At 46.5% G+C, this 27265-nt stretch overlaps 1 protein-coding gene across 3 annotated transcripts in view; it reads right to left on the bottom strand.

Moving 5' to 3' along the window:
- The window catches only part of PLD1 (phospholipase D1), a 62597-nt gene extending 54461 nt beyond the window's left edge, over positions 1 to 8136 (bottom strand). For 2 of the 3 annotated variants that reach the window (XM_021548246.2, XM_021548249.2), the window contains exon 1: positions 7969 to 8136. The gene's annotated coding sequence lies outside the window, so the exon portion shown is untranslated. The remainder of the gene's footprint in view (positions 1 to 7968) is intronic. The other variant, XM_021548250.2, reaches the window with a different exon arrangement.
- Between the last annotated feature and the right edge of the window lie 19129 nt (positions 8137 to 27265).

The following is a 27265-nucleotide window of genomic DNA, read 5'->3' as shown; positions in this document are numbered from 1 at the left end:
ATGGTGCTGTCCCACACTGATCCTTCCTGGCAGTGTTAACCAAGCCTGTGACTGCTCAGGCTGAAGATCTGCCCAGCTTTTGCTGACTGTGCACACTCTGAGCCACAAGTGCACTTTGGTAACCCAAATCACAGGATGGCCTGTGGTTAATGGGTGTGTGAGGAACTGCATCACCTCGGGGTCACCAGGCTGTCCCAGCAAGGGAATGTCCCAGCTGCTCTCTCTGCTCCTCAGCCAGAATCCTGCTACTTCCCCATCCCAAACAGGACCCTGCACCACCCTGAAAGCACTGTCACTGACAGGAGCCGCAAGTGCAAAGCCCCACGATGTGGTGCAGTTAACTCACATCACCCCAAAAAGCTCCTGTACTTCTGCGTGCAAAGCTGGATTCAGCACCTTTCCAAACTGAAGCTCCCTAGTGATTTTTAATGCTTTATTTAGCAACACTTATAAATATGTTTGATGCATTCTGGCTTATAAGCTCCACAAGAATTTGATGTCTCTGTCCTCACTTGACTTCAGTTATTTTCTAGTCTACTCTTAAAGCTGCAGCTCCTACCATTGAGCTGGGACCCAGCACTAAAAGGCTGTTGTAAATCAGACATCCTTTCCCAAAAAAACAGCAACAGCAGGTGCCAGAGGTGACAACAGCAGGGTGCATGTCTGCTCCAGATCCACATTTCCAAGAACAGCTGCTTTTCCTCAGCACAGTCAGCACCAACACAGGCAGACACCAGCCCTCAATCTCCCTTTCACACCCAGAAATCCCCAACCAGTCCCCAAACAGCTTCATCAGTGAATCAGAGTAACACCAAGGTCTCACAAGAATTGCATTTTCCTTCTCTTCTTTAGTGGCCAGCTTAAAAAAATGTATTTGTGACTGTCTTGTTTACAAGAACAAAACAGTTGGCTTGGGGAAGTCCCAGAAGTAAGTGTAAGAGAAGAATCCATTATGCCAAGCTCAGAGGGCAGAGGTGATGCTGTCCCCAAGACTTCACAGAGGGCTCCAGGTGGCTTTGCAAACCAGCCTCTCCCATGGACACCCTACATGGTAACATAACAGCACCTAGAACACAGGGTACTCAAGCTAGTGCAAAGTTAATTTTTCTATACCTTGAAGTGTTTGATTCATTATCAGAATTAAGGATGAGTAAGTAATTGGATTCTGATTTCTCAAATAATTCTGGAATGATGGCTGAGGTTTCAGACTGAGATCAAATCCAGGCAAATTTAATTAAGAAAATGTCTGTTATGAAGTAGTAACTTGCAGAAACAGAATAGCTCCCTTATGTTTCGTTCTTAAATACAGCAAAACACCTGCAAATTTATGCAAAATATCTCATTTACATACATTGACGATACTGACAGATTGCTTAGAACAAAATAGATGCTGAGGACAATTTTTTTTAACCACTTTCTTAGAGGGGAGAAACAATGCCTCAATCAAGCCTGCACAGGAGCCCACTGATGGCAGGCAGGGAAAGATGATGCTCATCTCAGAGCTCACATCGAGCCTCAGCTGCCTCTTTTCTCCTCTCCCTCACCCATATCTCCAGACCTCCAGCACCTCACAAGCATCACGGGTGTCTGGCCAAAGCAGTCACCCTGCAGTTCATTCTCCTTTTATGGAAACTCCTTTACAGTAATTTTTCCCACAAATTCCTAGAGGAAATCAGAGCATTAATATTATGACTTACAAGCTTAACCTTCCAGACCTTAGCACATAATGAGGCAAAAATTAAAGACTATATTTCCTTCAACTGTCATGACCTTCTGGAGCAGTGCTGCCCAGAAAAGTGTTTGCAGAGAGTTTTCTGCATGTACAAAAAAGCTGTTTGGCAGGAAGAAATGCAGTAGTTTTGGGAGAGAAGTAAAAAAGGCTAAACAGGCTCAGACAGCAGCTCCCATCTTGCCAGTTCTTTCTCCTAGTGGACAAAATGGCTCACTTGCCATAACTGCTGCCAAAACTCTGCAGGATCAGGTCTAACCACAGAGATTTCAAAGCCACCGTGAGTCATCTAACTATTCTTTCTTGGTAAGACTTAACACTGGGTGGGACACAGAAAAAAAAATCAATTTGCAGGAAACCTCAGTCATGGAAAAATATACTTCAGAACATCTCACAGAGACTACATAAATAGCAAAAAAGAAATGAGAAAACAAAGTACTTCTTTCTGACAAGACTATGATGCACTTCCTGCTCTCCAAACTGTTTCAGCAGCCCTTAAGCTGTGACAGGGAGAGGACAGCTGAGCTCCCTAGAAGACCCCAGCAGCCAGGAGTGCACCCACGAGAACCACAAGTAAGGAAGATTTGTCTTCTTCATGTGAAGTCAACTGCATCATGTAACTGCATCTTACTTGAACTGAAAGAGAAAATACAAGTGCAAACCATCCAATTGCTTCACCTCTTGTGTGTCATTTCAAAGCTGGTTGGGAGTAAGAACACTTACTTTTTAAATAAAGAAAAGCCCCAACAGCAGGGTTGGCTTTAGCCAGGTACTGGATTGCAGTTATGAGCTCCTGCCATGACCACAACACCTCAGCTACCAAAAGTGTTGGAAAGGTCCAATTAATTACTCTTGCTGGTTTATTTTCCCCTCACCTGAGGGCTTCCAGAGGCTTCAAGCAGGAGTCAGCCCAGCTGATGGTGAGAGATTGTTCATCTGACTCAAATCAATGCAGTGAGCACTGTGCCTACCAGTGGGTGTTTTCTGGGTGGGACAGAGAAAAGCAGGAAGAACAAGAAATGACTATTTCTGATTAATAAAATCCTGCCAGAAGTCTGGCTGGTAAAATGGGAGAAGTCTCTAGGAAGTGGTTCAGTGATGAGTGAGTCCTAGTGGCAAGGAAAAGCCCTGGGACATGGCCTCAGCAGATCCTGGAGGGAAAAGAAAAGCAAGTTCTTACATGGCCAGATAACCAGAAACTGCAACTGGCTCTGAATCAGCCACCTGCACGGGCTGGGACAGAGGCTGTCAGAGCACTGCTCAGTGGGACATTGTCTGCCTGGCACTGCCTTTTGTCTCTGTGCTCTGGAACACTTACTCAGAGAAGAGAGGACCCTCTGTGCCAGGACCACCTCACCCAGCCCTGGGGAAGAAGATGTAAAGTGCCCCCAGCTCACTAGGATCTTGCTGCCAGTGTTACTCAGTAGGTTTATCTTAATTATTCCCAAAAAGAGCCCTCATATGAAGGCTGCACACAAAGGATCACTGCACCAGCAGAAAGGAAAATGTACAGCAGGAATCAGGCCCACTCACACAGCCTGACCTGAAAAACACAATCCAGGAAATGCAGTTTTAATTCTTTCTTCACCAGCAGTTGAAAGCCAGGAAAAAAGATTCATCACCAGGAATATTCTGAATACTTGCTGCTGTCAGTATACTGTGCACAGGACTCCCCCACCCAGACGGAAAAGTCTCCTTCTGTCAAGTAAATCTGCCAGTACTGATGAGGTTTCTCATCCTCAGCCCTGCAGCTCCTATCCCAGAGGCTTACCATGGGTGAGCAGTGGAAAACATACACCCCACCACTATTCACTTTTTAAATTACACTTGCCCTTTCTCCCTAAACAGTGAGTTCCTCAGGGCAGACGATAATTTATTTTATCTATTCCTCCTCTGCCATAGAAAACTGGATGGAGGAAGAAGGGACATTGCCGTTACTCTCAGGTTACTAATGCAAACTGACTACTTTGCTTTCAAATCCTACTGGAGGTGTAGCACCATTTCATTTGATGGAGCTCAATGTGGTTCACTCTGCGTCCCCAAGAAGCAAAAGGGAAGATTTAAGGGCAAACAAATCACAGAAAACCAAAGAGCACAAGGGTATGAACACCACACACAGCCAACACCAGCTTCAGTGCAGACTTGGCACAGATGGGCACAGCCTGAGTGACAGGGTTTATTCCCACCCAGCCCTATGCTCAGACACTTTTTATTGGCATCCAAGCAAGCACGGTAGCTCTGTAAGACTATGCCAGGTAATTACCTCGCTATTAAAGCCCCACATTTTGTTTTGGCAACAAGCCCTGGGCAGGCTGTCACCCTTGCTGAGCTGATACCATGCTCGCTACAGGAGTGGCAGCAGATTCTCTGGCACTTGCCCCATCCCCTTTCCCTGACCCTTTTTCAACAAGAGTGCCATTACCTGCATCTATTTAGACCCATGCAAGCCACAGTTGTTTTTAAATAGAAGTTTTTTTTCGTGAGACAAAACTGGCCTCTCTCTGGGGTGTGTGGCTTCCTCTCTGCCTGGTGCTGTGGGAGCAGCAGCCACCAGACAGCTTCTCCCCCTCTCCCCACACCAGCAGATGGGTGCCTGGGGGCCGGAGCTGTCTGACAGACATGAGCCCCACTCCCATTTTGTTATGTAAACCCCCGGGTTTGGGTGTTTATCTGCTTGAAGGATCCAGGAATCACTAAATGCCACCACAGCGCGTGGGCACGAGGAGCGAGGGATGTGCGAAGTGCTCGGGGCAGCGGCGACAGCACACGATGCTCCCACTGCTACTGCATGGGAACGGAGAAAACTCTGAATTCCAAAGACAGAAATATATATAAATATAAAATTCATGATCTTCAAAACCACATTTCACTTCTGTTTGTTCCCCCCCTGCACAGGAGCCAGGGTAAGGGTGGGTGTCCCATCACAAGGACCATGACTGCCCTGCGCCACCGTGGACACCCTGTGTCAAGCAGGTGAGGAAGCAATGTGTCAAATATTTTGTAAATAAAACCTGGCAAATCGAGCTTTTTCCAAAAGTCCCTCCACCACTTTCTGCCTTCCAGAGTGTCTGTACATGCAGAGCTGTTATGTACATGTATCACAAGCCCATGGAAGTGAGGGACAGGGCAGATGCACCTGGCTAAATATCTGTTAAAAACTTATTTATAGATCTAAACCAAAAAATTGAATTGACACTATATTGATAGATATATATATATCTATCTCTATCCTGCAGCTCAGCAGAGCTGAAGTCTGGCTCTGCATAGGTGGGTGCAGAGAAGCAAGGCTGCACACAAGCTGCCCACACATCCCACCTCTCAGAAGCACAGCAAGCAGTACCTAAATATGGACTGAAAAAGACCTTATTTTGGAAAAAAAAAAAAATCCAAATAAAGGCTGGCCAAGGGTTTGTGAAGGGAAATAAAAAAAGACAGAGCCACAACTCCTCTCAGGCAAATGATCATGGACCAAATCTCAGTCCCTGCAGGAGCTTCCCAGGGTACAGGACATGTGAGAGCAAGTTAAAAACACATCATCAAATAACTGCCAGTCAGACAATAGAAGGAAAAGGCATGTAAAGGGTTGCTCTCACCCTCCTCCTTCCTCACCCTTAGCCAACACCAGGTGCTGACATCAGACACTCCAGAAGAAAATCAAATTGCTTTTTCTGCTCTGTTATAAACAAATTTAGGGCCACTAGCCAATTCTGATTCTCACTAAAGCTTTATTATTATTTTAAATTACTTACTGCAAAATAACTGTTCCAACATGAAATTAAGGAACCACCTGGTTGCAGCAAAGGCATCAGAAAGGTGCTGCTCCTCATGGACCACGATGGCTTCCTGCAAGACTCCAGCAATTTCCCCTTTGATGTATTCACAGGGCACAAACAGAGAGAAGATAAACTAGAAGCTTCTATCTTATATCAGTAACTGATATCTTCCTTCTTATGCCATTTCAAGGAATAACACTTGTGGTAATGCCAGCATTTAAGTGCATTCCCCTGAAATTTCTTTCCCTGAAGGTTTGATAACCTGCTTTAAATCAATTTTCAGAGAAGAAATAACTGTAAAACCCAAGTTCAGCTGGCTGAAATTTCACTTAATCATGTAAGAGATTTCTCAAATCACTGCTGGAGATAAAACCCACTCCTTTAGAACACCTTTCCTCCACCACAAAAGAGCACTTCCTAATTTACAGGAATAACAATGTCAAAATGACACCACCTTTTACACTTTGTTACTATTTAGAGTAATAAAAATTTTAGGAGAAACACAAGATTGCAGACTACTTTATGAAAGAGTAATTTCACCAGCAATGATCACCTACCTAGTACTTATAATTTCATTCACACACGTGAAACAGCATCTTCAGCAGTTCAAAGAATGTGCAATTCTGATACCAGCACACTCTTTCTCAGCTGCAAGAGCTCAGGAGACACCTGTCAACAATAGCATTTTCTGTGGTAGGAGTTCAAGCCTCTCAAAATAAGAAGAGCATCATGGCCTCCAGGAAAAGTGAATTTATTAAGTGTTTTCCACGAAGATCAGAGCCTCAACACTAATTTTCAATAATCCTGAAAAGGATGATGTTATATGTATCAAGACAAAACTAAAACGCAAATGAGTACGTAAGTGAACCCCTTCAATCTTCTCAAGTTAGGAAAGTTAAATCTTGGCAAAACCAAATTCAATCACACTACCTCTCAAACTTTCATTCAATCAGCTGAAGCAGAGTCTACACCAATCTCTGTAAATTTTAACAGGTCTTTCAAAGGGATCTGACCTTGGCCCCGTCCCACAAGGAGCTCTGACCAAGCCTGGGGCTCGCCTCCTCTCCAGAGGGGAGGGTAGATCCAGGGCTCAGTATCCCAGCCAGCAAACCTGGCACCAAGACGGGTGATGGGGACACTGTGAGATGTCACCCACATACTGCACCCCCAGGCCTGGGAGAGGCCAGACACACTTCCCCACTGCAAAAAAACTGATTTTACAGGCTTAGTGCTACCTGATGGCAGAAGGACAGGAGGAAGGGCCTCCTTCAGCCACAGGCAAGGTCAGGGCAGGTACACAGAGGGGACTGTTGGGGGGAACTCTGCAGCAAACCCCTGAGCCTGGATCAGGGATCCCAGAATCGCTGGGGTGTGCTCAGCATCAGAGGGTAACAGTGACCCTGAGAAAAGGGCTCTCAAGCAGCAAAGGAAGGGGAGCCCACAGACTCAAACTCAGAGCGTTCCAATTTCTGGCTAAGCTGGGCTGGATGTGGCCATGGGACACAAGTCACAGGGCTAACACTCCTGTGAGCATCATGAGGTGGTTGGAAATGAAGTTCCCTGGTTACCTGCGAGCCTCTGGCATGAGCTCACGCTTATCAAATGGTAGAGACAGCACGGGAGGGAAAACAATAATTCCTGAGTGATTAAAGACACTCGAAAGAGAGCTCCCACCCTTCGAGCTGCAAACACAGGCAGCTCGAAACACAACGCCGTACGCAAACAGGGACGCTTTTGTCCCAGCAGCTATGGGCACACCAGCCTCGCCGTGACATCCACACTTACCATCTTCCACCAGTGCCAAATCAGCAGAGCTTCATCCAACCAGTGCAACTGCTGGTGCCTGTCCCCAGCCAGCCTCACTGGAGGCATCGTGCAGATTTACTGAAAGGAGGGATGCGGGGAGGCACTGTCCTTCTGTGTGCAGAGAGCCCCTGGTCAGCCCGGGGAACGCTTCCAAAGCCAGTGGAGCTGCACTAACTTGAACCACGGTCCAGCTCAGACCGCAGGCACCTCGGGGCTGAGATTTCTAGAGAGCATCACGCCAAATAAAGAAAACCAGCAACAGGCAGGAAAGGCTTTCATTGCGAGAAAGCCACCCAGCAGCTCGGCAGAAGGGGTTTTGCCAGCACGTTCGGTAACTCGGGCTTTTCTCATAACCCAAGAACGGCGGGTGCGGAAGGGACGTGGCAGGGTCACATTCAGCAGCGCCGGGGACGCTGAAGTTCAGCGCATCGCCGAGCCCCCAAGCCAGGACCGCACCGACCCAAACCCACCCTTTTCACAGCACGACAAACGCGCGAACCACCCCGAGTGTGTCCGACAGGCGACAAACACCGCTCCGCAGCAAAGCCTGCCCTAGCAAAGAGCCCGGGCAGGGCATTCACTTGCAAACAGACGCCGAAGGCACCGCAGTGCCCCGGGCCGGGCGCCCGCTCCGGCCACCCCGCGGCCGCCCGCACCCACCTCCGGCCCCCGCGGCCGCGGGTGCCCCATGGTGCCCTCAGAGCCAGCCGGGTGCCCGCAGAGCCAGCCGGGTGCCCTCAGAGCCAGCCGGGTACCCTCTCGCGGGGCACCAGCAGCCGGTGAAGCCGCCCGAAGAGCTGCCCTGCAGCGGCCCCGCCCGCCGGGCGCCGGGCCCGCCCCGCGCCCGCCTCCGCTGAGGGCAGCGCGGCCACTCCCGGGAGCGGGACACGGCCCAGGGGAGGGACGGGCAGCCGCCCGCCCCGGCTGGCCGTGAGGGGACGCGGGGGGCGCAGAGTGAGCCGAAGAGGAGTAACTCGATTGTTTCAGCCCAACTTTGCGGCGTGCGGAGGGGATCTGAGGCTCCTGCGCGCTCCGAGCGCCGCTCCCACAGGGAGCGCGGTTCTCCGCTCCGTGCCCGGACGCTCCAGGAGGGAGAAGCCAAGGTTCTCCACCGTCACCGGGAAACTGCGTTTGGCCAGGGAAACAGATTGAAAAAGCCTGTGCAAATTAACAATTATTAATTGCACATGCGATGCTTTTTTTTTAGCGTAAGACAACCCAATAATTACAGTCCGGTGCTGTTTGGATCCTAGCTGTCCTCCCCTACACATGTTGCATTTACCATGTTACTTCCCGTATGCCCTTTTTAATATGCAAGGATTGGATTTTTTTAGCGAGAGAGAAAATGTTTGTGCTTGAAGAAGCATTGAACTGACATGCAGATAAGCAAAATCCCCAGCAGGTTCCAGCTATAACCCAGCCCTGAGTGCTGGTGAAACGCCCCAAAATTTGTCTGCAGCACTGCAGCTCTCACTGCTGTGCCTGTACAGGGAGATCTTGGCGATTTCTTCCAGCGAACTCAGTGATTCCACTTCTATATCTACAGCAAGACTTCAACATGGTTATTAGGATATTTTTCTTCCTTAAATGATTTTAATTTTTATTTCTTCAAATCATGGAAAACTGAACCACAGTCATCCAATGTAGGTAAGATAAATAACCTAACTTTGATGAATGCTGGTTCAGAGGCAGCCTCTGTCCCCTACTCTGGCAGTTCAATATTGAAGCATTACATTCTCCACCAGAGCAGCCCCTGCCTTGTTTATGAGCACACCTGTAACACACTGGCTCAGCTCGTTTACACTGGATTTACTGTGACTTGGTTACCAACACCTTAACAAAACCAGCGTGATACACGTCACACCTCAAATCAAATTTACAAATCTAAGGTGGGTTCCCAATAGCATTGCAACACGGCTTCCTTCAGCTCGTGGGGCTGGGCTCACACACTGCCCTGTTCGGCATTGGAGAGCTGTGAGCCAAGGTGGCTCAGCAGTGCTGGCTGCACTGAGCACAGAAAAAGTCAGCACAGACATTTGTGGCACTCAGTGTCAGGAGAGAGCAAAGCAAGAGAGGAAGCTGGGGTGGAACACTGCAAGGCAATGGGAAATACTCAAAATTGCCCAATATCACTGCCATTTCCACCCCAAAGAGTGGGCAGAGCCATTGTTCCAGACAGGCACGTTACCCACACTGCAGAGAAGTTTCATGCTAAACATATGGAATGGGAATGAGTGGAGATACGACACGGGGAGCATCCCTCAGGGCTCCCTCCTGCCCAAGATGCCAAATCTCTGCCATCCTCCCTGGGCACACCTCTGTAAATCCCCCAGTTCCCTGGGACAGGAGGACAGCAGGCTGCAGAGGATCCCTGCCACCTCCCATTTCTGCACAGCTCTCCATGTGTGTTGATGCAGAGCAGGGATATATCAGACACAGAGAAACACAATTTTCTCTGCAGACAAACCCCTTCTCTCCTGCCCAGAGTTCATTTCAGTGCTCTTCCCCTATGCAACTAGCTGATTTCTGGCAAATCTTTCCAAATCCATAAACCTTAACTCACCTAATGTGTATTTAATCTCCTTGCTATAGGTTTATGTTGGCAGTGAACAGGGCTAGACCAGTAGCAGAAGACAGCAGGCAGTGTAGGTGAGCATTTTACCCTCTACTTTGCACAATTCCCCCTCTGCAGCACCACAGCAGAGCAGAAGCACCACTGTCTGTGCCCATGTCCCATTAGTGGCTTTCTACACTTCCCAGAACCTTCTTTGTCCCAGAGGCAATTCATGAAATGGATTCTTGGCACATACCCTCAAAAAAATCTTGAGCTCTGAGAGGCACAGTATTATCTGTTGGGAGTTTCTTTGGTTCTCTCCCAGCTGCTTTTCATTCTTCAGGAACTTCCACACATCCCTCAGAGGATGCTTAGTGTCATCACAAGGGTGTGAAGTTTTCTTATTTAAGGTAAGACTCTGGTGCAAAGAGTGCTCTGAGTGACAGTCAGGGATTGAGGCTGCTGCAGTCTGTAAAACCAAGGTGCTAATATTAGCAATCTTTATTTTATTGTTATTATTTAGTTGTACTTAATTTTTTTTCCTTCTCTCTAAAAATTTTCACTTCCATGCCCAATGAGGTAGCCAAAAGTGCCATGTAAAGACATCTGCAGAAGGGCTCTTGACAAACTAAAGCCTATGCTGCTGCACACCAAACCAAATCCACCAGCTGAAAGATAATGCAGTAAAAAAACCTTGGAAAATAAGGACATTATCTTCAATCTCGGTCACCACTTGACATCACAACACAGGGAGAAGGGGGAGGACCAGAGAGCTGCAGGACACTAGAGAAATGCCAAACAAGAAAAGGCTTTATGTGGGGAAAAAAAAGGGGAAAAAATAAATGCCAGACTAAGAGCAGGCTGGAGTGAACATGTGACAGCACAAAGAAGTGTCACCTTCTCCAAACCTCTCAAACCATTTTTTCACAACCTGAAAAATACTCTCTCCTTCCTCTGTGCCAAAAAGCAGTTTTGCCAAGATGTTGGAGTGCAGGAAGGATCTCAGCAGAGCCACATCAGGAATCTGTCTGACATGTTGAACACAGGTGACACCTAAACAGAGGGTTTTACCCATAGAGATTTTTACCACCCCTTTGCTTTTCCTTTGTTAAATTAGCCCAGCTACACCAGTACAAACTCCAGCCCTCTGTTATTCACAGTGTCACCAAAAATGGGCTATTCCCCTGCCCAATGCTCCTGATACTGTCCACAGCAATCCACACATCAAAAATGGAAAAATAAAAAAAATCAAATGCCAGGGTGAGCCTGGAGTGTCTTTCATGCCTGCAGGCATTGAAAGGGCCTTTTTCCTCCTTATAGTTCCCCTTTAGCCAGGCAGGGGCTCCCTGAAACCAAGTGTGGATCATGTTGGTGCCTCTGCAAAGCAGTGGGGGTCAGAGGGAAACCAGGGGAAAAAAATAAATAATTGTTTCTCCTGTAGTTGGGTCACATTTGGGAAGGAACCTGCAGAGCCCCAGGAGAGGGAGGAATCAGCTCTATCATCCTTGGTGGGATGATGGTTTACTTTGGCTGTGTGTAAAGCCAGGCTCCAGCTTGGGACACCACCGTGCCTCCTGCTCCTGCACCCTGTCCCCAACCTCTGCTGAAGATGTCCTGTCTACAGAGCAAAGGTTTTTGTGCCCCACAGCACAGGGCCTCTGCAGCTCCTTAAGACAAAAAGGATATTTTACCCTGTATCCCAGAGTGTCACCTCACTAGGGACTGGAAATGCGTTTCGCTGTCGCCATTTCAGAGAGTGTGCACCAGACATTCCAGAAAAACCCTGTGGATCCACACTGAGGCAGCCACTGGTGACACTGCCAAGGATGGAGCAACCCAAGACAACCCAAAGTGAGCCAGCTGGCATGCACAAAAAAATTTAAATTATTATTGTTTTGTCCCATAAGACCAGTATTCCAAAAGGAAAAGGCAGGGTTGCTTGTAGAAATCACATTGTCAAGTACTTTTTTTTCCTCCTCTTCCTTTCAAGGACCACCATTGTCCTCCTAACTCTGAGGGCACAGTCAGGGGAGGAAGTTTTGTTTAAAGGCACTTCAGTATCAAGTGCCTGACTGGACCACGGGGCCTCCTGGGAGTTGTAGTCTTATCTTCTCCCATAAAAACTGCTTTTTCTGGCATAATTCCACAGCGGTGTAATACCTCCCATAACACAGCAACAGCTCCCCTGCACAGTCAGGGGACAGTGGGACCCCTGGACTTTGGTTGCTACAAGACAACGCCGGGGGCTGCTCAGGATCCAAACCTTATCAGATTTGGCCAGAATAATTTAGTTTTCTTTCACACCCTTCTCCTCTCACAGAATTCCCATGGAAACACAAACAATGCTGTTGCTGTTTGGGTTTGGCTGGGGCTGTTTTCCTTCTCTCGGTGAGGGGGGTGTGTGGATGAAAGTGGTAAATGAAAAACTTAACCATTAAAAAAAAAAAAAAAAAAAAAAGAAGAAGAAGAAAAAATATATTGAATAATACATGAGATACCACGTCTAGCTTGATTTTCCACATCTCCCCTCTGTATCGCCTCTTCAGAGCCTCAGGGGACAGAAATATGCCTCAGAACTAAAAGAATACGTATTTCTTGTATTACAAACTTGCTTTTGGGCAGGAAATGCCCGAATCCAAGCTGTCCCGCCCTTTTCCTCACTGGTGCATCGTTCCACAAATACCTGGATGCCACCGTGTGGCAGCTGCCCCGAGCAGCGGTGAAGGGACCGCGAGAGGGACAGGGCTGCAGGGAAAGGCAAGGCTTTAAGGGAGAAGAAGAAGGGGGGAAATAATAAAATAAAATAAAATAAAATAAAATAAAATAAAATAAAATAAAATAAAATAAAATAAAATAAAATAAAATAAAATAAAATAAAATAAAATAAAATAAAATGGAGGGATGGAGGGTTTTTTTTGCAGCAATTCACAAAAACTTGAAGGAATGCTAAGCACGTCAGTAGATGAAGCACAGGATCTGGAGGAAGGAGAGAGTGCAAACCAGCTCCGTATGGTGTTGAGCTCAGACACACTCTCTCTTTCTATTTAAAGCCCTGCAGGAACGTGAATGCCAGGTTTGAGTGAGCTCAACAAGTCCTTCCGAAAACACTTTACATGATCCTCTCTACCATTCCCACAAAGCAGGGTACAACCCACCTTTTCCTGCTGGAGGACAGAACTCTGGATATGGAAAGGTATTTAATTAACGACAGAGACCAGGGGGACTTCCCTGAGATCCAAATCAGCTTTGGGATGAGGACACGGGCTGCAGAGTTTAATGCTGCTGCCTACCCACCCCTCCCTTTTCCCTCCACCTGGGAAACAATGCTGGGTGGAACTTTGAAGAGGATTGTGCTACTAATGCTGTATCCCCAGGCACATCTTGCATGCCAAACCATCCTGGCAAGGCAAAAAATTCTTCCTCCTGTACCAGCACCCTAAAGCTGTCTCCTTCCAGGAGTCAGCAAGCAGAAAGCAATACACAGCCCAGGGTCAGGGTTTGGGGTATGCCTCATTCTTCCACCCTCTGCCTCTAGGGAATGCCTTATTCTCCCATTAATTACCTCTGGGGTATGTCTCAGTTTCCCCTTGTCTACCTCAACAGCACTGCTTCTCATTTATTCCAAGGTGCAGTTCATTTAATGGAGAATTACGTTTTATCATTTGTCCATAACAGGTTGTCAAATTGCCGTGTTATTATTAGCAACGGGAAAGGAACTAAATAAATTATACTTAAAGTATGTAAGGAGCACTTGAGTAAGCGTTAAGTAATGAGCGTTCCTTTAGCAGGAATCCAAGCGAGACATGCTCCACCCATTTTGTTAACAGACAAAGGCTTATATAAGCAGGATGTTACATAAAACCCTGAAACAGGGAGCACTCCCCCACCTTTGGGTGATAGCTTTGCTGCAGCCCACGGATACCTGAACTGACCCAGAACCAGCTCCGAGCTAAGAGGGAGCTGAGGGCCAGGCCTGGAGCTGGCAGGAGCCAGTGACAGGGACAGAGGTGTCCTGGGTGTGCTGCCACCAGCCCTGAGCACAGCCGGGGAGGACAGCCTGGATCTGCCCTCGTACTGCTCCAGGAACAGCCCCTACAGTAGCACACTGCAAGCAGATTTATCATCCCTGTGATGATCCAAGAATGTGTCTCTGTTCTTGTGTGGCAGGGCAGGCTAAACACCACCCAGGGTGTCATCCCAAGAGAATTATAACTGGTGCTTAGGAAGGAGCATACAAGTGGGGCATGGTTATGGGGAAGCTTCTCTGCAGCTCTTCCTGCCTCCAGGGATCTTCAGAAAAGGGATTTTCCAAGACAGAAGTTCTGTTTTGTAGTTTCCCAGCTCCTGGCATTTGATTCTTTCAATAAATTGACAGACCAGTTCTTAAGTTCTCATGAACTTTCAACTTCCACCACATCATGTGACAAAACCCACCACAATTTACCATAATTCATCTACAGAGAAAAGGGGATCTACGTCTTGCAACATCAATTACTAGAGCTAAAAAAAGCAGGCTGGTAGGGGGGTGCAGCCTCTTCATCACATCTTGTGTGCCTGAAAGCCTGTCTGTCTTGAGAAAAATCATCTGTCTCCATAAAGAAATCATTTTCCTCCGTAGACATTTTGCATCACACCTTAAAATGCACAATTCCAACACTTAAACAGCAGATTCAGATGACAGCAGTGGCTGCTTCCTAGACAGAAGGTCAAAAAAAGGCTCAAAGAAGAGAATTTGCAAATCTCTTCATAGCCCAGACACCAAATCCTCCAAATGCAGGTACCAGATGCAGTTGCATGAGAAGTCAGGGATACTTTTCTGGTTGCAAAGAAGAAAAGGGGAGAGAAAGATCTCTAGGATTTTTAGGCAGGCAGAGCAAAACGTGTTAGGAGTTACTCTCTGGACTACAAGGGAGCCATTCATGGCTGCAATCAGTTTGCTCTTCGGTACTTGCAGGAACATGCCAAGGCTGCTCTGTGACTCTGCCCGACTGACTCAGTGTTTGTGATTGCCTGACCTTTGCTCTAAATAAATTCCACTCACAGAGGGAATTTTGATGCAAACCCCCTGCATCTATAGCATCCTTCCTGGCTGCAAACCCACTGGCTTCCTGAGGCTTTGTTTTAAAGGAGAGACAGACAGAAGGCAGGCAGGAGGGGAAAATGAAGAAATGAAATGCAAGCTGTCTGGCCCACACAATTAAAAAAAAAAAAAAAAAAAGAAAGAAAAATAAATCAGAATAGCCTGGCTTTGTTTTCTATAATGTTATTTATAATGTTATTTATCTTACTTCAGGATTAAATCCAGATGACATAGATAAGACAGGGGTGACCCCTAGTGCCCTCTCCAGCTGCAGCTTCCACTGTTATTCCTGTATTGATATTAGAGCATAAACAGAGGGAAGAAGCAGCACCTTTCAGACTTGTTCTTCATTCACAAAGCCTCTCTCTCTTCCCTTTCAGAAAGAAGATCTCATTTCCTCTCACTACTGAAACTCTATCACTTCGAGGCATTCAGTGCAACATCCCTTTGTCGCTGTTGTCTGGGAACAAAATGAAACACATTTACTTGTGTAAGAACTTATTATATTCCATTGACTATTTATCATAGGACATTTATATTTATCACCTTACATAAAAGAAAGAAGGGCCTATTTTGCTAACTCCAGGCTTGTCAATAGCTAAGGAACAGCCATTCAAAATCCTGAGAAGAGACCTTTGTCTTGTAAAAAGTGTATTTTGCAGCACCAAGGCGCTGAAAGGAGCGACTCTTTCCTGTGACAGCCATCAGCATGCACCACTTTTTTTTTTGTCTTTCAGCAATGTCAAAACTCTCTGTTCTTGTGAATCAGGCTGTACCAGACATACCCTGCTCACTGTGCTGGGTGATGCTCATCCCAGGCTTTTCCTTGTGTTATTGCAAGGGAACAGATCCTCTTTCACATAAACCTGGAGACACCCCCTCACAGATTACTTTGGGATGCAGGATTTTTCTTGAGGAAAAAAATTATCTTAGGCACAAGGCTGAAAGATTTTTAGCTTCCTGTAATGTGAGCACTTCGGGCACTTCCTGCCCTGCTGAGATCAGGGCTGTGGCCACCAGCACCCAGTGTGGGTGGTACCACATCAGCTGACAGCTCAGAATTTCACATATTTAATGGGATCTCATGAGGCAAAAAAGCTGCCTGCTAACAGTCCCCACAGTGACATTTCTATCCTCAACAGAGCAGCAAACTCCCCTGTGCAGCATCACAGCCTGCCACAGATTCATCTGATGCCTCTTCAGCTCTTTTTCCTTTTGCCTTTCAGGACTGGCAGCCACCACTGCAGCATCTTCCTGCTGCACCAGGGCTGCTCTGCAGAGCCCAGATCCCCAGAGCTGGCACCCTCACTGCTCAAGCCCCAGCAATGCTTCAACACATTCCCAAAACAATTCCCCAGCTCAGCCTTGGGGAATCCTTGGGAGACACAGGACATGACATGTTGCTGTCACCCCCATCACCATTCAGCTGGTGCCTCCTTCCCCTTTTGCCACCTGCCAGCCCATTTCTTCACCCGAAACTATTTCCAGGTCTCAGCCAGTCCTTCCTCCCCAACAACTTTTGCTTTCACACAGCCTCTCTGGTCATGCATCCCCAGAATTCCTTCTTCATCCTCCAAGCTTCCTGCTGCCCCATCACCTCCTCAGGCAGACCACCACCATCACCCCCTTTCCCAAACCACCCTTTCCTGGCATTTGCACCCATGACTCAGCCCAAGTGAGGCTACATCACTCACAGGTGAGGCTGGTTGATGCCTCTGTAACAAATCTTTTACTCTTTGCAGGGCTGGGCTGGCTGAAATTAAGCAGATGCATTTTCTCCAGTTTTAGTAAAAGTTCATCATCTGGTCTGGACATAGAATCATAGAATGGTTTGGGTTGGAAGGGACCATAAAGATCATCCAGTTCCAACCCCTGCCATGGGCAGGGACAGCTTCCACTATCCCAGGTTGCTCCAAGGCCATCCTACCTGGCCTTGGACACTTCCAGGGCAACCACAGCTTCCCTGGCCACCTGTCCCAGGGCCTCACCACCCTCACAGGGGAGATTTTTTTTCCTAATAACCAATCTGAACATGCCCTCTGTCAATTTGAATCTAATCTCCCTTGTCCTGTCACTCCATGTCCTTTCCACCATCCCTCTCCAGCTCTCCTGGAGCCCCTTCAGGCACTGGACAGGGCTCCAAGGTCTCACTGGAGCCTTCTCCAGGCAGAGCACCCCAACTGTTTCAGCCTGGCTTCAGAGCAGAGGTGATCCAGCCCCCTGAATATCAAGGGTAGAATACTGCTTTACTTATGTGCCTGTTCTCTGAATCATTTTCCCCTGATTTTATATCTCTATGTTCCTTTGTTTACATTAAAAGCAACAGTTTCTGGATTGAAGTTCCCTCCTAATATTTATTTTTAAATCAGGTTTCAAGTGGGGGGGGTGGGGGGGAAGATAGGAATTGTGCTAGTCATTGCATAATTTTGGTTTTATCTGGTGTAAATCTCACATGGTTCTGAGACATCCCATGTTTCCCAGCATGACACCAATTCTGCATTGCTCTCATGTCTCTGGATCCAGCACTTCTCCAGCCTTCCCCCTTTATTTCTTTCCTCCTCTGTTTTAGTTAAAGATATGCAAATATATCATCCTCAGAGCTACTGTTTGCTTTTCATCATAGTCTTTCTTCTGTGAATTTATTTTCCTTATTAGCTTTAGTAAACACCTTTTTTTTATTTCATTGCTGTTCTGTGTAGGATCCCATACAGAGAAAGCATGACAAAATCTCTTTCTGTAAGACATACCTTTCTATAGCTGCATTTTCCCCTGTATTCTTATTTTTGCATGGTATTAGCTCTGTGTATTCCAGTTATGCTCTGCATCTAAAACAATCTGTCAGCTTACATGTGCCTATAAGCAGTGGGAGTATTAGTTTTGAATATTTTCATTTAAACTCTAGCTTTGTTCCCTCACACTGTTAAAATGCTCAGAATTAGCTCATCACTTTAACATTTTATTATCACAGGAATGAGCTTATTTGCATGCTTTTGAAATATTCCACTTTCCAGGTTCCTCATATCCTTGTTCATACTCTTGGAAAGTTACTCTTGTGACATGAAAATGCTTTCTTGGATGTCACCTGCATGGCAGAATCTGAACCAGGGAAAGCCAAAATTGACACAAATCCAAACACTGAACCAGTCCTTCATCAGGTAAAGTAAAATCATCATCATTTAAAATGTTGTAATTAAAGACAGGAGGTTTATTCCTTCCAAAGGCTACACTGGTTCAAGGAAACCATAAATCCTGTGGTTTGCCTGACACTGCAGGTCAGACTAGATGATCAGAAGAGTTTCTTCTGGTATGCATGCTGAAAAACTTACAAATATCCGGACAAACTGCAATTTCATCTGGTAGAGAGATGGTCAAACAAGATAAGGGAGTTGCTGCTTCTGTTCTTAAATGCTCAAAATTCACCTACAGTCCTGCTGAGTCAGCCACTTCTAGCCCAGAGGTCAATCATGCAACTCCTTTCACTTGTTTTCTTTTATATCTGAGCTGTTATTACTTTCAAAACTTTGTTAGAAAACTGCACTTGACCCTGCTGGTGCTGGAAAACCAGAGCTTTAGCAATGATGATTATTGCTGCTTTAAGTGTCCTCCCAGCTTGTGACTGCTGTAAATCAGAAGCTGACTCACTCAGAGGAGTTTGGAGAGCCAGAGGCATCTCCCAGACCTTGCTCCTTCACACACTCAGCAGTGAGTGCTTCTGCTGAAGTCGCCGTGCTGGGGCCATGGGTTTTAGCAGCCAGGACAGCTCTGTCCCCCCCAGCCACCACCCTGACTCCCACAAGGCTCACAGGGAGCTCAGGAGCAGGGAGGCCACAGAAAAGTGGATTTTTATGTGGTGGCCCATTGGATGGATTGGAATGGGGGGAAAAAAAAGGGTTTGAATGAGTCATGAGACTTTTAAAACACCATGAGCTGGAAAAACTCACTGGACACGCCATGGCAGCACACAGCACAGGGAAGGGGAACATGGGATGGAGCAGATCCCACCCCTCAACGCAAGGCCCATGAAGAAAGGTTTTATTTTTCCTGCTGAAAATCCATCAGGAAGCATAAAGCTAGTCTCAAAAAAGTACTTTTCCTATTTGCCAAGCACACATGCAAAAAAGGCAATCAGAAACACTGAGCACTGCCTTTCCAGAGTTTAGGCCAAACTCAAAGCTGCCATCAGTCCCAGTTCCCTGCACTCTGCTCCCAGTTTGCTCCAGCCCTCCACTAAAACCAGTAGCATAATTCTCTATTCCTCTTCCTTTTCTCCAGCTTCTGGTTGTTTTGCACAGTTCAAATAAAACACATAAAATCATGCTTTGTCATAGGGTAAAAACTGAAAAATGAATGACAAATGAAAAATAAAATCCACATAACAATTAAAGAAAGACAGAACCCAAAATATGAAGCCCCAGCAGAGTCCAGTCAATCATTTCTGTTTGCACTCACCAGCACAGGGCTCAGACTATACCTCAGCTGGAGGTAAATTCTCACCTTCCTCTAACTTCAGCCATAAATGTGGGAAGAGCAGACCATTACAAATCTCAGCATGCTCAGCAGATAAAAACACCCAAATGTACTGCACAGGATGAGTCACCTTCACATGGAACCTTTCTGAAGGCAATAACTGGACATAGGTGGGGCTGGGATCAATTCCTCCAATTAATGGAGTAATTCAGAAGGATAATTACCAATGTGAGTGAAACGCCCATTTGCCCAGCTAACCCATCAGGTCCTCTTTAAGCAGAGGGAAAAGTTAAAGAAAAAACATTGGCAGTTTTTGTATTTCACCTGTTTTTTGCACCCCCTTAGCTGCCAATCAGTGTCCCACTGTAGATTTTTGACAATTATGAACAAATACATGAACAGCAGTAACAAAGTGAGCAGCCAGGGGCACACAGTCTCTGAGGTGTTAGTCTTTATTAAACCTTCAAATGAAAGTGGCCCTGAAGTTCCAGATTCCCATTTCACCCTCTGTCACACTTCCTGAGGGAACATGAACCTGACCCAGAACCGGTTCTTCAGCAATTTAATTGTTAGGATCACAAACAGCAGCTGGTAACAGCAGCACACCCAGAAATGGGACACTTCACTTTTACTTTATTTTTTTTAACAGTCTTTGGTTCTTAACTTTCTGTCAGTCCCTAATGCATATCTGGATACCCAATTATTTCAGAGAGGCCAGAGAAAGATCACTGCTGGAATTTTCTGGCTCTTCTGCATGTAGGTAGATGCCATGAATTTGAGGGGTTTGGTTGGCATTTGCTCCACACCCCTCAGTTTCCAGCTGAGGACACTGGAGGTTTCTGTGCTTATAACGGGGTTGCCATTTATTTGAGGGTCACACCACAATTCCTGGCATCTCTCCAGGCAGGTCCTTATGCAAATGACCAGAATTTACTTGGAATTTGCATTGATGTGTAACTGAAAAGCTGCTTCTGAGGACGTCTGTTTCCAAATCTTTGGGTTCTTCCCATAACCAAACATCTCCAGGCTGGCTGGGGGGAGCAGAGGCTGCTGCTGGGTGTGATTCAGAACTGCATGTCAGTGTTTGGTATTGACTTAATAAACCGAATTGCTGTGAGCAAACTGCCCACCCCAGATCCAAACACCCTTATCTCCTGGCAGCACTGTTCCTCCCCCATTTAAAGCAAAACTACGCTTTGGAGTCAGGAATGAAATCAAGCCAACGAGGCAGAGGACAATTTCACATCACTTTCTCCTGCTGTCTGTGGAATTCCCAAAATTAACCATGCCATCAACAAGCACCCCACTGAGCCAGCCCAGCAAACTCCTGCTCCAACCACCAGCACTTACCTGGACCTGAGCTGAATTCCCTGCGAAGCCTCCAGGAACGATGTGAATGCTCTGCTTGGGCATTAATCCATGGGAAGCTGAGAGATCCCAGCACTGTGCTGTGCACACAGCTGTCTCTGGAGCCCTTCAAGGGGACTTGTGAGTGGCTGCAGATGCCCCACGAGTGGGTGAAGTGGCGAGAGAAGCGGGTGAGGACACGCCAGGAGCAGCACGGGCTCGCCCGGCGCAGCTTCAGCTCCCAGACACTTCCCCTTTCCAACGTCACTCTGGTGTTACACAGAAGGACCAAACAGCAAGTGGTTCATGGCCCTTTTTCTTCTTTTAGAATAAGTAGTTCAGTTCTTATTGTTTTGAATGTGGGGAGAAGTGACTTTTTATCTCAGAGAAAAAAAACATTGTATAATATCCCTGCATCTAAGCTTGCTAAATGGAAAGGAAAAATCTCCTGCAGTTTTCAGAAAACCAGGCAAGGCTAGGACCCTGGCCTGCCATTCTTCATCATTTCTGGTATATCTGTGCTGTTAGGACACTCACACTGCTTTAAAAGTGGGTGAAGAGAGGCAGGCAAGTGAGGGACTGCACAGTGAAGGCTGAGGAAAAGGTGCTTCAGGACTGCAAGTGCTGGCTCAGAACACCCAGCCCAGGTACAGTGTGCTCCTGTGGTATGAAACCACTGGGGTGTTTCAAATTTGCTAAAATATCCTGGCAGGATGGCTCTGCTTTTCCTCTGCTGTCTCTGGTGGCTGGTCCCAGGGGAGCCAGGTGCTCCCATGGGACACAGCCAGTGCCAGGCTGCTTACAAGGAGCAAGCTGAGGAGGGAGCACATTCCACGATCACTCAGCAAGACAGTTGTGACATATTTAGGTGTCCAATTTCTGATTTTTGTGCAAACAGGTGGCAAGTGGGGATATTTCTTATAAACTCTTCAGAAGTGCTTCAATCTAAGTGTTGGGAAGGTTGTCTCATCTTTATTCTGAATGGCTTTTCTTTTCCATTTCCTTTTTCTTTTGATGGGCTGAACCCACAGAGCTCTCCTTAAGCCTCAGTAAGGTTGAAAAGGGATGCTGAGATCCCCTGGGAGAGATCTAAAGGAAAAACCACCTGGAAACAGAGTAGTGGAGGAAAAAAAAAGGATAGGGTTATGTTTATTGCATTCATTTATTGTATTTGTATTAGTGATAATATATAGTGACTGAAGGTCAGTATTTGTTTAGGCAGACTTGCTATCAGTGAGCAGTTGAGTCATACTGCCTTGTGCACATGGGGAGAAGCCTCCTCATGAAACACCATGGCTTTTTCATGTTTTCACCCCAAATCCTGCTGCATTTTTAAAGCACTGAACACACGATGCTGCTCTTTATCCAAACCCTCTGGCTTGCTGAAAACCCATCGTGGCCTTTCTGCACCACAAACACCAGACTGGGACCTTTTAACCTGCCAGTGACAAGCTCTGCTGATTTTCGGGAAGCTCCTTGTGATTCCAAAGTCATGAGCTTGCAATCTTTCGAAAAGCAGACTTTAGAAGGATGTTGTAAAAGGAACACCTTTGACTTCTGATTGCAAAAAACCACAGGGATTCCTTCAGGAGATTACAGCTGCCCCCCCCATTCAAATACGGTTGTTTAGGGTCACTCTTAATGACTTAGCTGGTTGGAGACAGCACACAACACAATGATAGACTGGGCAAAGGCTGGTTTTGATTAGGAGCACTCAGAGTGGTTAAGGGACCAAGTACAGCACTGAGTCACATGGTACAGGATTGCTCAGGGCCAAGGAGTTCAGTCCTTCCTTTAAAAATTTTTCTAAGACTGTTATCCTGGGAGGAAAAAGCCACTGGGGCATTTGGCATCACCGTTGCAGCAGGAACCACAAACGTGTCTGATCAGAGGCTCCAGAGGAGGATTTTGTGGTTTCTTAAGAGCAGACATGCTGAAATATTACTTCAGTGGAGACACAGAGCTGAGGAGGGCATTTCAAGCATTCTCATGCAGTCCCAAAAACACTTAAATTAACACCAGCCAGCCCTTTAATCTCCACTTTTGCTTGGGATGTTGTAGTTCTATGAAAGTGGAAGCAGTGCCCTCAGGCATTGACCTCAGATGCTCTCCCCTAACTGCACAGAGCTGTGACAGGGTAGGAGCTATGAGGAGAAGGATGCTTTGTCCCCTATACATTCTCCTCCTGTTTGCTGCACAAATGCTCATTCCTTCCTCACTCAAGGAGGAGGAAGCCTTTGGAAAGATGCAACAGACCCAGCAAGCCTTGGTTCCTGGTTGGGGGAAGATAAATTGTCTTCTGGGAATTGTAGTCCCAGGAAACACAAATTTGCAGCCCTGCCGGGAAGGTGAGCCAGGAAAGCTGGCAGCATGCAGCTGTTTCCATAGCCCCAGTGCAAGGGAAAATGTGTTGAAATTGAGGAGAATTTTTACAGGCAACTCTGCTTGGAAATTAGCAAGCTCCAGTAGGAAAACTTGAACGTATTTAGGAGAATTAGATACCCAGAAAGAAACTCTTTCTGCCATGATAAGGATTGGAAAAGGGTGGTATTTCTTGGAGTCTCTAGTCATAGGGAAACTAGCCTTGGGGTTCCATGGGAGGTTTGAAGGCTGCTTGAGTAGACAGCATTGGCTGGCCAGAGAGCCGGGCACAGTTGAGCCTTTATGGCTTAACAGGCATGAAAATATTCTGACAGAGTTGAAGAAAGCAGGTTTGAAAATTGGAGATGGAAACCTTGAACCCAATCTGCACCAGCCTGGCAGAGGAGAAGAGCTGCTCTTCCTGCTGCTTTTGCCTGGGGATGAGGTGCAAGGCGGAGCAGAAATATGGATAAAACTGGAAGAAGAACCCATTGGTAGGAAGGAAGAATTACTGACAGAAAGTGCACAGCAGTTGGTTGTGGTTTCCAGAAGCCACCACAGTGTTTGCAGGCTGAAAGAGGCAGAGGAAGTGTTTCTATGGACGACTGAAGAGCTGAACCCAGCACAGGCATCAGGCTGGTAAATCAGAGAGTGAATACTGTGCCTGCCCACAGCTTCAAATGCTCTTAGAGGGAAAGTCATTTATCTTATTCTGGAAAAAACTATTAGGTCCTTGTTTGTGAGAAGAAATGCTGTCCTCTGGCTATGCAAAATTCTGCACAGTGTGTTCTGCCTAAGTGCATTATCCAAAGGTCCTGGAGCCCACTGGGAGATCCAGCACCTTCCATCACTCCTCTCAAGGCTGCTTGCACAGCCAGCAGCCCTGCACACTGTCCCCCTCCCCTGGGGCTGTGCCTGGCCTTGGCTTGGTGCTCCACATGTCCCAGGGGCCCAGGCTGTTGCTAGAAAGTCTTATTTATGTACAAACTCAGCTGGGGAGGGCTTGGTTTCAGCACTGACGTTGGCTCACGTGTGGCTGCTGCAGCACATCCTCTGCAGCCTCTTTGAGCTGGGTTAGAGGGCTTGGTTGAAAAACTGCCATTACCTACCCTGCTCTGGTGCTCTGGGGTGCAGCATCAATGGGAGTGCTGCATTCACCAGCTGAACACTAAATAACTGGAAATAATAACCAGTGAAGACATTTATGAGCTGAGTGAGGCCCTAGGACAATAAATGAAGCTTGATGGTAGCTCATTCATTACCATCTGCACATATTGGCAGTAAAGCTGACACCAGCAGTCAGAACCACAGGCCTACAAAGACCTCTTAACATTATTTTCCACTTTTACAAATTTAATTAGCTCTTTCCCCCTCAAGCAGTAGAATACAATTTTTTTTTCCAGGTAATATAGCCATTTTCTAGGTAAAGAAGTGGAGAGAACACTAAAGCAGAAAAACCTATATTAGAACTGTTATTCTCATTTTCTACATTGACATTTTGGCAATGGTTTTTTCTCTGAAAGGAACACTCTTTTTGTTCAGTGTCCTAACTCATGGGCTTCTAAACCAGAATGCTGATGGATGGAGTTTTAAAAGGTGGAATTTAATCTGATTTCCCACATCTTTCTCTGGCTCTACTGGGTTGCTGTAAGTTTAGACACAAATAGCCTTAATTTCTGTTTCAACAGTAAGACGTGGTGATCTCTGGTTCTCCTTCCCCACAGCTGGCAGTTTCACAGGGGTCTTGCAGTTTTGGGAGGGGATATTTTGTGTTGTAGGAGAGCAGTGAGCAGAACTGTAAGAAAATCTTATCAGAACAAGGTAACACCTCACAGCCCAGCAGCACCTCCCCAGCAGAACTCGGGTGGTTATTTGCCAGGAATCAGTGCTGGCCTGAGCAGCCTTGTCCAGCTGCTGCTGACATGACAGCTTTGGGACAGCTGTAGCCAATCCCAGGGTGTTCCCAGATAAGAAACAGATAGCAGTGTGCTGCTGGAGCCCTCATTCAAGGTCTGGGTTTAGCCAGCAGTTCACGTCGGTATGTGTTGATTCCTGCAGGAAGATAATTTTTGTGCCGCTAAGGCAGATTTTGGTTTCTAGAACAACCTGGTAATGGAGCTATTCTGTTTGTTAATGATGCTGTCCAAACAGAACCTTTTGGACCTGATTTTCTGATATTAGAAAGCGAAAGGTAATCACACTATCATACAAATGATAAGATTGAGTAAAGACTCAGCTATTTTACCAGCACTTTAGCCTGTCCTTCCCAGAAATAAAATGATTCACATATCCCATGACACCATCCCACCATGAAGTTTTCCTGGGATCCTGGATTTCCTAATACTGTGATGTCTGATCCCAGTTTGTGGTGAATAAAGTGATGTTAACTGACCAATTATTGAGTCTATCATCTCAGGGGTAGCATTATACCTTCCCCATGCAATGATGCTGTATCTTATGCACATGATGAACCTCAGGCTCAGTAAGCCTTACCAGCCTCACTTCTGAGCCTTACAGAATCCTTACTAGGATTTGGGAAAACCAAAAGGAGAGGGTACCAAACTTTCACCCATAATAAGCTTTCAAAGATGAATATTCCTGTTACAGCATGCCCTGGGGGAGTTTGTTATGACTTCCCCAGCAATGCAGAATGTACTTCTGCTATCAGATACCTTTTTGATAAGTAGGGGCCTGGAAACCCTGCTCATCCCTGCTGTCTCCTCACCAGGCTGCATTTGGGAACAAGTCACTCCTGTATTTAAACTGAAAGCACGGTGATGTCCTGTCAGATCCCTGGGTGCAAGATGGGACAAGGGGGAACACTTTTAAACCAAAAGAGGAGAGATTTAGACTGCATGTTAGAAAAAGAGTCTTTGTGAGGGTGGAGAGGCCCGGGTTGCCCAGAGGAGCTGTGGCTGTCCCATCCTGGAAGTGGCCAGGGTTGGATGGAGCTTGGAGCAGCCTGGGATAGTGGGAGTTGTCCCTGCCTGTGGTTGGAAGGAGATGATCTTTAGGATCCCTTTCAACCCACACCATTCCATGATATCCAGAGTGAGCAGGACTGAGCAATAGGACACCCACCAGCATCTCATCCCACGCTGCATCACCTCCATCCTGGGGACACCCCGGAGTTGCCTTCAGCAGCGCAGGGATGGAAAACACATGGGCACGTTCTCTTTACACAATAAAACAACCACCAAAAGGCTCCAGCTCTGCCTTTCTTCGACAGAAAGGCAGCCAGAGAACTGCCCTCTCCCACGAGCCTGGTGCTCAGCCTATGAGATAATACAGGCTGGCCTTTTCTTTGCAGCTGTATTGTTTTAGTGCTTGGAAAATAGCAGCAGGCTGAGCAATGAGTCATCTGTCACTAGATGGGGTTAAAGTAATTTCCGTTTTCTGTTGCCATGGGGAAATCAACGTCCTAAGATTTGTCCTTTCTCCCACTCAAACACGTGGGAGTAGAAAACTTGAAACCCAGCAGGACTAAACATTTTTTAAATTTGTTTTTTATATTTTTTTTGTCCCCTTATAAACAAACGTCCCTCCGTGGCCTTGCAGCTGTCAGTCTGTTCCCGGAATTGTCCAGTTAACAATGTCATTCCCCTTGGATTGCAAAAAATCCAGAAGCAGAGTTAAGTAAATATTTGATATTCATATAGGAGTTGCTTCATGTTATCACTTGAAGAGTCTCTTTATCTTGTAAAGTTTTACATGTACATTCGAGGGAGAATTATAAACTTGATATTATCCAAATAAAGTTGAAACTTCAAAGGAAAAGTAAATTAAAGTAGCTGCTTCCCCAGCATATAGTGTCAGGATATAGTGACTAACAGAAACAGGAAAGAGGAAATTGCAGTAAATACCATTTAAAAACCTTGCTAATGTATAGTTTATATGAGCAGCAGCACAGCAACATCTAGTGTTGATCAGGAATATAGCTGGAAGCTATCACATGCTTTGTTAATGGTATTTTGAAGAAATTGAGTGTTTCCTGGAGCGTGACACCACTGCCCAGCCTCAGCTCCTTCTCCCGTGTTCCCTCCGTGCCACTGCCTGGGTTAGCTCTGCAGAAGTGCAGCCACCTGGGGATGCTCCCAGCCTGCCTGGATCATCAGGAGAATCACTGGGCTTCTACTAAAGCACCAGTG

This window comes from Lonchura striata, chromosome 10 (assembly GCF_046129695.1).
Source record: "Lonchura striata isolate bLonStr1 chromosome 10, bLonStr1.mat, whole genome shotgun sequence".
Lineage (NCBI taxonomy): Eukaryota > Metazoa > Chordata > Aves > Passeriformes > Estrildidae > Lonchura > Lonchura striata.
Note: the sequence above shows the minus strand (reverse complement) of the source record. Positions and strands in the feature narration are given on the sequence as shown.